The sequence below is a fragment of the Talpa europaea genome (assembly GCF_964194135.1).
Source record: "Talpa europaea genome assembly, chromosome: 10".
Taxonomy (NCBI): Eukaryota; Metazoa; Chordata; class Mammalia; order Eulipotyphla; family Talpidae; genus Talpa; species Talpa europaea.
In genome coordinates this window covers 22,263,323-22,274,249 of record NC_140077.1, presented here as the reverse complement: position 1 = coordinate 22,274,249, position 10,927 = coordinate 22,263,323, and positions in this window count along the sequence as shown.

The following is a 10,927-nucleotide window of genomic DNA, read 5'->3' as shown; positions in this document are numbered from 1 at the left end:
GTGTATTTTCATTGCACATTCTATGTTAAACCTCTGTGTCAAACTCAGTATTTATGAAATGACATAATGCATTGACATAGTAGGTTAAGAGCATGGGCTGGTATCAGAAATTGATAACTAATTATTTTTAAAATATACTTTTTATTATTTTTCAGGTGGGGCTACTGCCTATCAGAAAGGGTACTTTTGTACAGTTTGTCTTCAGTCTTCCTGCATGTTCTACAGTTTTATTATTCAAAAAATAAATGCTACTTATTTGGTAAGTCAGTTGACTATAGTTAATAGAAATGCATGTTTTATAGGAATATTATTAATTTACTCTAAACATTTGTTTGTATGTTGTTACTTCCATGCCATTTTATTTATACTTCTAATGTAATACAAGTTCAAAAGTGGCACTTTCCAGAAAGATTTAGAGTCTTTTGAAGACTTTCTCGTTTCTATCTACTGTTCAGATCTTGGTGTTTGAAACAGAGAGAATAAGGACTCGCTAAATGGTAGAATTAGTTTTCACAGTTGAATTATTATCAGTCTTGTTCCACCGTAAGAATTGGGAATGAGCACACTTTCTGTCAAACTTTAGCTTCCTTATGGTTGGAGTGGGGAATAGCAAACATGCAGAAATTTTAGGGGCCTGATGAATTGATTCAAGAAGAATAGATGGTCACTTAAATCCTTAGTAAAACATAATAAAGCAGAATGAATAATCTATCAAAGACCTTGGGGAAGACAACTTACTAGATACCTAGTGAAACTGATTTTAATCTTCTAAATATGACTCTACAGGTATTTACTTTCAATTCAAAATAGTTTTTTCCAAAAAGAGTAAGTTGATTTGCTCTAATGATCTTTTCTGTGTGTTTCAGCTTCTGATTCTCATGTGAAACCAGTTTCAACTGGGAAGTTGATGTCTAGGGTGAAGGCTTTCATGGTAACAAGAGGCAGTCATGGCAACTGTCAGGAGACGATTGTACTAGTGTGCTGCCGAAGCACATGGCAGAAAATTGGATGGAAGTTATAATGAAATGATACTGGTGTTTTGCAGAATTTTCTTTTAAATAGTTTTGCACAAGATCAGTATTTGTCAGTACTGGCTCAAAGAGAATTTAAGGATGAAATGTCATAGGCACAGAAAAGGGAGTAAAGAGGATTCTTTAAAGTGTTTTTTGGTAGTCTCCTTTGCTTTGTTAGCATCAGAAAACTGACTTCAGATGTCCCTAGATGGTGTGTGTGGTTGATATTAGTAGAGACAAGGGATTTTTTTGTGCATGACTATGAAAAGACCTAGCTCTCAGAACAAACCAAAGAGAATTTTAATCTTGGTTATTTAAAATCTCCTTGTACCTGTCTTATTAGGAGTATTATTTTTTTAAGATGAAACTAATTTGCAACTGGCTATAAAGAGTGACATTGCGTCTGGGAAAATGGTGTACTAACACACTGCATTGTCCCACAAGAGTACTTCTCAAGTCCCCAAATGCAGTGCTGACAATCTGTGACAGCCTGTGAATTGTTGGGGAGCAGTTGAGGAAGATGGACAGTAGAGTGAGGGGTTGTGTGTAAGTTATAGAGGAGATTGGGGTGGGAAAATCAGAGAAGAGCAGGGCCACTCAGTTACTGTGGTCAGTTCAATGGATGCTGGTTAATTCTCGTTGTTAACTGCTAATATAACTGAAATAAACATCAAGGAGAGAAAGAATAGTGTATTTCACTTTTCTTTTCAAAGTGTTGTTTTATTCTGTCATCAAAACTGTAAGGTTAGATGTTCTATTGATGAGAGTATAGATTGAATAGATTCAAAAATTTTGAGGAGACTAGAAATATCATTTCATGCCAGGAAATGAGACTATAAAAGTCAGGGTAATGGGGCTGGGACTTATCTTTTCCAGGAATTATTGCAGTGGTAGTAACGCCAGTTCTCATATCTAGATCCAAAATGACTGGAGCTTTATCTCAGCTAAATATATTTCCTGTCATTTATTATTTATTAGATTTTATACACCCACCCATATACAGATACCTCCAGCTGGTATTATTTTCAGAAACACTTGGCCAACTGTAGCAGTCTTCATTAGACATCAAGACATGAGTTTTGGGTTTTATTTGAATTTTAGAGTAGGACTTAATGTGGGGCATGTTGTGGTTGCATTCTTTTTTTAAGATGGTTATACAAAGTAAATGTATTTGGTCACTGCTCTAGGAATAATGCCTAATTCTGAATATGGGATTAGACTTGGGGACTTTTTTTGGAGCCCATCCCCCATTGGTCCTGTTTCTGGTTTAGGTTAAATAGGTTACTTTACTGCTTGGTCATTAATGTCATTGCATTAATAAGCCTAAGAGACATGTCAATTTTTAAGATTACTTGCTGTCTTATCACCTCTCTATTGATGATACATATAAAAAAGATGCCAGGGCTAAATGAAAGGGAGGATGATGTGACATGGAGACCTAGAGATACTGTAATATAAATTGTCTAGGATGCAACCTTGATGCTGCATTGCATAGAGTATCAAATGCATAAAGCTAATGAAACCCTTCTAAACTGAAAGCAATCTTTGTGGCAGAATTTTTCAGTTTTCCTACTTTGAAACTTTGGTTCCGGCTGGAATAGTTTCTATACCTATCTCCAAAATAACACTTTTTGACTTAATTGGTTCTTTTTATTGTTGAGGCCATTCTTTCTACTTGGGATGTCTCCCTTCAATCTTTGTCTCAATTGCAGCCTCTAAAGGCATACTTCCACTTCTATCTTCAGTGACATCTTTGGTATCCATTCTAGGCCCTCAGTGGTATTTCTCTCCTTTCAGTTTTTATCATTTACTGCTTTGTGCATCTGGCAGTTATATACTACCTTAAGACAACTTAGAAGTTTTTTCTTCCTCTTTCCAATTAGGTAGAGACATCTTAAAGGGAACGCTACATTATCCATGTAACTCAAACTATGTTGTTCCTTTTAAGTCTGCTTTACAACATCTACTGCCTCTTGCATAGATACCAATATCGTATGTGCACCTAGTAAATATCCGACTGTAAGAAAATGCCATTACTAATTGGTAGCTTTCACCAGTCATTTATCTTTTTTTATATTTATCTTAAGAGTAGTCGATGAGAATGCAATTTAAGTACCTAAACCATGTTTGATCAGTAGATTATTCTTCTTTGAAAGCCTTTTGTAGCATTCTGTACATGCTTTCTGATCCTTAAAGGAGCATTGCTCTGAAGATACCATGTTCTAAGGTTAATTATTTGTTACTCTTGAAACTCTAATAAGCTGATTTGCATATAATAGAAGCTCTTATTTATTTATTATCTAATGATTTCTTTGCCTGCTTTGATGTGAAACTTCTTTTGGTTACTTAATTTTTTGCTACCTATATTTCTCCCTTCACACTTGCTGGCAAGCTATCAGGAGTGAGGAGATAGAGTTGTAACTAAATCTCTATCCTAAGTACTTCATCTCCTTTATAAATATCATTCTCTTTTGTTGCTATTGCTGTTGGATATTTTTTTTTCTTTAAACCGTGCTATGCTTTTGTTTGCCCAATTTTTTAGAAGACATGTATTCTAACTTACTATAATAGTGAAGTGCATGACCATGAAATCTTAGCCAACACTTGGAAGCTGTGTGATCTTAAATAACGTAAGTTTCATATTACTCATCTATAAAATTAAGATAGTGGATGCCTCTTAGTACTGTAGTGGGATTAAATGGAATAATATATCCTAGACACTCAGCACAGATTGAGCCTAGTGGTCTCCATTTTAAAAATTTACTCAGTAGTATGTTAGCTTTAGTCCGTGAATCCTAAGGGGACAAAAGATTAAATTTAATGCATGTAATGTTTGTGGTGCAACCCCAAAGCCTTATTCATTTCAACTCTCTTTATCAAACAGTAGGATACCAGTTTAACTCTGGATAGATCCAGAAGAGGAACCAATTTCAAATAACTCTAGAAACATAGACCAACCTAAAAATGTTAGTGAGGGCAAGAAATTTTTCCTTCTCTCTTTCTTTCCCCTACCACTGTGTATTTGTGTGTGTGTGTGTGTGTGTGTGTGTAAGCATGCATGCATAATTGCAGAGTAGGAACCAGACTTTTAGTCTCTCTACATTTCTATTGCATATTACACTGCTTTTGTTCAGTTTTGTTAAAGTTGCTCTTGATTGTCTTTTGAGGTGGTCAATAATAGGTGCTAATATTAAACTTGGAACAGTTAAGTTGGTGAACCATGGGGTTACCATGTCAGTGGAGTGTGAAAGAGACTAAGCTGGGGACTGTTTCCCAGCCTATAAAGCATGAAATCAGTTGGTGCTGATGCATGGCAGCTATAGCTGGTGGAGTGTAAAATAAGTTGGGGGCATGAATTGTGTTATGTTGTGAGAAAAACCTGCTCATGCTGTCATTGGTTTATGTATTTCAAGGTCCCCAAGATCCTACTGGAACCATGTATGTTTTTTTGTTGTCTTAATACTCAGATTTTGCACGAAATGTTTCTTCTAGTTATGCAAGCTGTGTCATTCTTCTAAATGCCTATAGAGAGCCCTACTAGACTATAAATACTATAAATACTAGACTATAAATATGGATGATTGATATTAGAATACTGTAACTGTTATATTTTATTTAAGATTATATCTGAAAATACCACCATCTGAAGCAGGTATTTTTTTCTTTTTAGACTCAGATTTGAAAGTGTACTCTACATGCTGCTTTGAGGCTTCTTGCAGCCTAAGAACTGTTCACCATTTGCAGTGGTCATTATTCCCATGTTCACATAGGCCTCTGGAGAAAGGGAAAATTATAACGATGATGTTTTCAAGTGGTTGGGGGAGTTGGTAGAAAGAAGTATGGCAATTATTCTTTTGGGGAATAGAAGAGAGGGCGTTCTTCTCCTGACACGTGGTGAAGTTCTTCACCATATGGCTTTGAGGGTGAGGCAAGGTGAATGAGGAAGTTTCAGAGACAATAATGAATTGTTATCATCAGCACTTCTAAGTCTGGAAGGTTATTGGCAATAGACATTCCATGAAAGCATTGATGTTCTTTTATTCTTATCCTACTTGGTTTTCTTGTTTTATAGCAGCAGTCTTTGAACTCTCTTTGTTTGCTTTGTATTTATACATATTCTATGCAAATTAGGGGTATTTTTGTGGCTAATATAGTATTGTGGGAGACCATCCTGCTGAATATCAGGCAGTATAGTGGTAGTTAAGTGGAGGGACTCTGAAATCCTAACCAACACTTTGGAGTCTGGAATTGGAATAATAATAGTGAACTAATAGTATTATGGTTGGAATAAAATGAGGTAATAAAATATAAAACATCACAATTCCTGTAACATAGTAAACACTAATTAAATGGTAGCGGTTTTCCCCCCCTTTTCTTCTCTATACTATTGGCATTCCTCTACCTCTACTTCATTTCACTTTTGCTTGTAGCACCTAAACCTTAATGTACCAGTAAACATAATTAGACATGGTTCACAGCAGTAGATTTCGAAAAATATGCCATTGTTCCCTAGGCGTGGCTTACGAGATCTTTCTTAACCCAATGGAAACTTCTGTTTTTATTTTTTAAATTTTTATGAAAGGAAAGGATATTTGTGTTGAGAAACTTTGCAAATGAATATTAAAAATCTCTAAAGCATATTTGGTTAATGCAAATAAAAAAGCTTTTCTATTAATGTAGGGAATATATAGGAAGAAGAGTTCAAAAAATTGTCATTTCTTCTTAACACAAGCTATTTTTTTTCTGAGAAAGTACCCATTTTTGAATTCTTAGGAGAACTATTTTGTTCAGTGCTAAGAGTCATAGTAGAGTTCTTATTAAGTGTTCAATGAGGTACATTTTTGTGTGAACGGGAGGGTAAAGTTATCCTGGTCATTTAAACTAATGAAGATGAGCATTAGTCTGGATAATATATTTGGTTTTGATGTGCATTATGTGATTATTTTTTGCAGCACATTAACTTCTTGATTAAACTTTGCTGAGCCTAGAATATTCTATGCATCTACTGGGTAGAAAACTGGCTGAGGTAGCTATGATGGTGATAAAACTTAAGAGTTTAGTTGGTAAGAGCTGTGGCTTCTGGGGTCAGTTCCCACTCAAATTGCTGTAAGTGTTAGATTCCTCAACCAGTTTCCTCATCTTTAAAATGAGAAGATACAAAAATAAAATAAAATGCTAAGATACATTGGTATAATTTTCAAGAGCTTTTTTCAGTTACAAGGTTATAAAGTCTGATGGAGGTAGCTTGTCAATCAGGAAATGGAGTAATGACACATTTTGGCCACCAGAGGGTGAAGTCCAGTCAGTCAACTTGTGCTCTGTATTTGACCAGAGTTGGTGTCCTTGGAAATGGAAGAGAACGCAGCATTCTCTATCCCTTTACTTTAAGTTGTGGAGCCTTTGCTTTTCTGATTCAACTTCTATTAAATATTTTTCTGCGTTTGGTTTTTTTTTTTTTTACAACATTCTAGGTAGGACTGGGGCAAATACATAAAGAAGGGAGAAAAATCGAGGTTGTTTTTTTTTTTTTTTGTCAGGGATTCATCTGATTTTGTTTTCTGAGATGGTGCATGGCTCTTAGGTGACCCATGGTCAGCTTTGATAGGAAGCACAAAAATATGGGTCATCAAATTTAATTATTTCTGGCCACATTCTTCCCCTAAGGCAAACACAAAAGTATACACACAAATCACATTCTGCTACCCCCACTCCCTCTGTAATCACAGGGATGGAAATGAGACATATACTAGAATGAGCACAGTGCATATAGTTGAAGACTTGGTTCTAATCTTGCCACTTAATATCTCTCTAATCACAGACATTAAAACCTCTGATCTTACGTTTCCTTACTTGAAAAATCAGGACATTGCATTTTGAACCTATACAACGCCATTCACTAATGTGATTTTACGATTCTATAAAAATTCTCTGATACTAGTTTATGTAAACGGCAGTGATACTCATATGACATTATAATTAAGTAGTATCTTATAAAAATAGTACATAATTTCTTTTTTTTTTTAACTAGGAACAGAGCTATGACTGATATTAAGGCATAAATTATAGAGTATTAAACTACCATAACAGCAATTGCAATGACAATGAACTCCACTGAGATACTTTGCTAAGCCCACAAACAACTGCATATACATTCTCTGTGCGCCTAGGCTTAGGGTGGCAGCAAGTCAAGGGACCAAGACCAGGAGCCAAAGCAACCTGATTGGGAACATAGTTTATGGTAAAGTATTTAAAGGAAAGTCATTTGGGGGTAAATGAGCTTAGAAAAAGGGGGCTGGTACGTTCTGGGAATCTGTCATAAAGCTGGAGTCATAGTCTGTCCATTTCTCCCAGCCTCATGAGTGGTGATAACTTTGATACATTTGTCCACTTGTTAGAGTCTGAGTTGTTGTTTGAGATGCACGGGCTCCTGTGGAAGGAGCAAAGAGGACATGATGTCCAAACAGACAAGCTGAAAAGAATTTCTAGAAGGTGATAGAGCAAATGGATACAGTCGTGTGCTTGTGAAACAGGGAGGGATTAGTACTTACAATTTGATATGTACACAAGAGAGAAGAAGCCAGCCAGGCACATTAAATAGAAGCATTATTTTTGGATATAGCAACAGACAAAATTTTAATTGAATCTCCATCCTTGGTGTGAGTGGGCAAGGTGTATTTGATATATCCAAGGTTCCACACATTTGAACATTGTGTGGTTTGTATGGTTCTAATAGCTTCACACTCCACTGGGCATACATATTCACAGATCTCACTACCTCTGCAACGTTCATTTCATAGAACTGGCTAGTAAAAAATTTGGCAGTCAAACTAGCTTTCAAGTACTTCTAGGAATGGAGCCCAGCTGTTCCCTTTGGGCTTTGAGCTGTTGGAATTCATTGGGTTAGCAGCTAGAAAGAATGAAACTGTAACATTTCAGCCTAGTTCATGACAGCAAAGCAGAGGTGTTAGAATTTCTTTTCTAGAGGTTTACATTGCAAGTAACTTAACCTGATTGTGTGTCTTAATATTACTGGGCTTCTGACCGCTGAAATATGGCTTGGATCGATGGTGGTTTGGAGAAAGTAGAAAGAGGGCTATCCATCATTCTGAGGCTCCATAGAAGCTGCCTGATAGTGCTGCTTTCACCAAGCAGCCATCTGTCCATCCATCCATCAGTAGGATGAAATGAGATTTAGCGGAACAGGCAGCCGTAACTCTGAGACACTTTCTAACCAATGATTGCAAGCCCTGGCCTGAGTCTGACCACAAAACGCAGCACTGGGGTTTGGCGGGATGTGGCAGCAAGTGCAGTCTCATTCCCGTCACTGCCAGCCTAGAGTGTATTCAATATGAGGCCAGAGCACAGCTGTACTTCCCATAGAAAATTAGACTAAGCTTGGGGTGCCAAGAAAACGGTAATTCTCTCAGCTTCATACTGTTTTGCAACTTGAGCAGCCACTTTTGATGTACACTTTTTTGTTTGACTTGGAGAAGAAATAGAATTAAGAGTTGATTTTATTTCACTGGAGTCCCACCCCACAGTTTAGCCTTTAACCCTTATCTTATGTCGACAGATGCTTTGTAAATGCCAACGAATCAGGAAGGCCACCTTTTTTCAATGAAAACACTGTGGGTAACTCTACTAGCAATTCCCAGCTCTTCATGGTAATGAGGGGCAAGGCTAAATTTAATTCAAGGATATTTCAATGACTTTATTTTATATACATTTTCTTTTTCCTTTTAAGTCTAAATTTTATTTAGATTGTTAGGTAGCAGAAATTATATTTCCATTCTCTTATTTCTCTTTACGTTAGCTTGCTAATCTGAAAGGGAAGAAAATGTGGCCAGTTAAATTTGTAAAGGATTAGAAGCAAAAAGCTGAATTACTCCTAAAATGGATAATCCAGCTTGAGTATTTAATGTTAACTGTTATTTTCCTGGTTGCCCTGCTTTTTCAGGGCACTCAACCTTCTGAGTGCCTCTTCGTCATTAAAGCTCTGTGCTCAAGTTGCCTGTCTTAGTGCCTTCCCTGACTATGGCCAGCTTCTCTTGACTGTTTCCTTAGAGTGGTCACTTCAGGCTCCTGCTCTTTGTTCTGAAGCCTTACTTTTCATTTCAGCTTGGGGGAGGGGTCCAGAGAGCCTAATGTACCGGAGATGCCTCGGAAATGAGAGCCTTGGATGAATTCCTGGGCCTATTGATCCACCAGCAGTTTATGCATCCTGACATTCATAATCTCAGTAGGCTGCTGATGTTCCTGATTAATGGGCCCAGGGGCTGTCCATCCGTCACTTCACATTAATTACTGAAGAGGTGTTTTTCCAGTGATTTACCTGACAGTGGGCTGTGATAAATACCCCTAAGCAGAGTGGGCAGTGATTAATCACAGGACCACACCCCTCCCCCCATTTTCCCTTCCCCCTAACCACAGGCCAGCATTGGGACCTGACCAGAGAGTGCCCCCTCCCCATAAACTATCTATCTCCATAATTGCTTGTGGATGCATATTTATTGGGCCTGGGACCTGACAGATAGCATTCTAGAATTTGTGCCAAAGATGATGAAAAATAAATCCTTCCAGTAGGAAGAGTAACTGGTATATTTTTATATGGGACAGAGAAGTATATATGAGCTGTCTTTTTGTTGTTACTTTTAAGAAATCTGATAGAATTATTGCCTACCTACTATGCATGTACTCAACACTGTGGTAGTTGATCTGTGAGCTTTAAAGAGAGGAGAAAACAGTTTTTGTCTTTGATATTTGTAGTCTATTCAGGGAGAATCTGTGAGCAAAAATGAGAATTTAGAGAACATTTCAAGGCTTACTACAATCCTGGGAGGAATTGGGATAGACCTCCAGGGTTCTGTTTCATACTTTGTGCCTTAGAAAATGAAATTTAGTTAAATATTTAAATATTTGAGTGTTTTTCACATGTCAGACATTGTCTTCAGTTCTGGGAATATGAAGATGAATGTGATACTGACGTCGTTTTGTGGAGTCTTGGGGTCCTTGGGTTCACTCTGGGAAAGGTTTCACCAGAGCTCCCAGTTCAGCGGCACATGGCGTGTTCCCCAGGCGGGTTTCTCCACAAGACTGAGACATTGGTTATATTTAAAGAACAGGTTTATTAGGGAAAGGGAAAGGGACCGGTATTGCTATGAGAAGCCTGCATGGTTGCAGGCAGGCGGCCTTGAGGGAGAGCTGCCTGTGCTGAAGGAGGAGAGTGAAGAGAAGTCCCGGCATGGTACAGGTCACGGGCAGCCAGAAAGCTGCTGCCCTGCAGAGAGAGAGAGTTGGTGAAAAGAGGCGCCTGCATAGTCACAGGTGGGCAGTGGGAGTGCTGCCTGTGCAGAGACTGCATTGATATAGTCCTTTTCTCTTTGGGAGGGGTCACTCCTCCGTGGAGTGGCTGCTTGTTGCCGATGTTGGGTAACAGGCAAAACTAAAAAGGGAACAGAGATTCCAGGGTGGGCCCAATCTCTGTATCTTTACCTGTAGGCCTGTACTCCACTCCCTATAGCATCTGATCCTGCTTGGGTCTCATGCCATGGGATAAGGCACTGGTGCCTAAGGGTCACCCCACCTCTTTGTGTGAGTCAGGTTTTAGTCTTGTGAGGTCTCCTTTCCAGTTTTTGTATTCTTGTCCTCCATCAATACAGTGGCAGATTTCAAGGAGCAAAATCTAGTGCCTCTCTCTTCAGTTTCTCAGGCAATAAAATAGTTTTTTCCAAGAAGTTGTTAAAATAGTTTAAATTAAAATATATTAATTTAAAGTGATATAAAATTAATTTTAAGCTTACTTACATATTAATTTTCCTTAGTATTTATTGAGTACCTCTTGTGTTCCTTGGCATAGAAGAAATTTGTGAGAAGCAGTATCTGCCCTCAAGAAACTATATTATGGAGTACAAGAT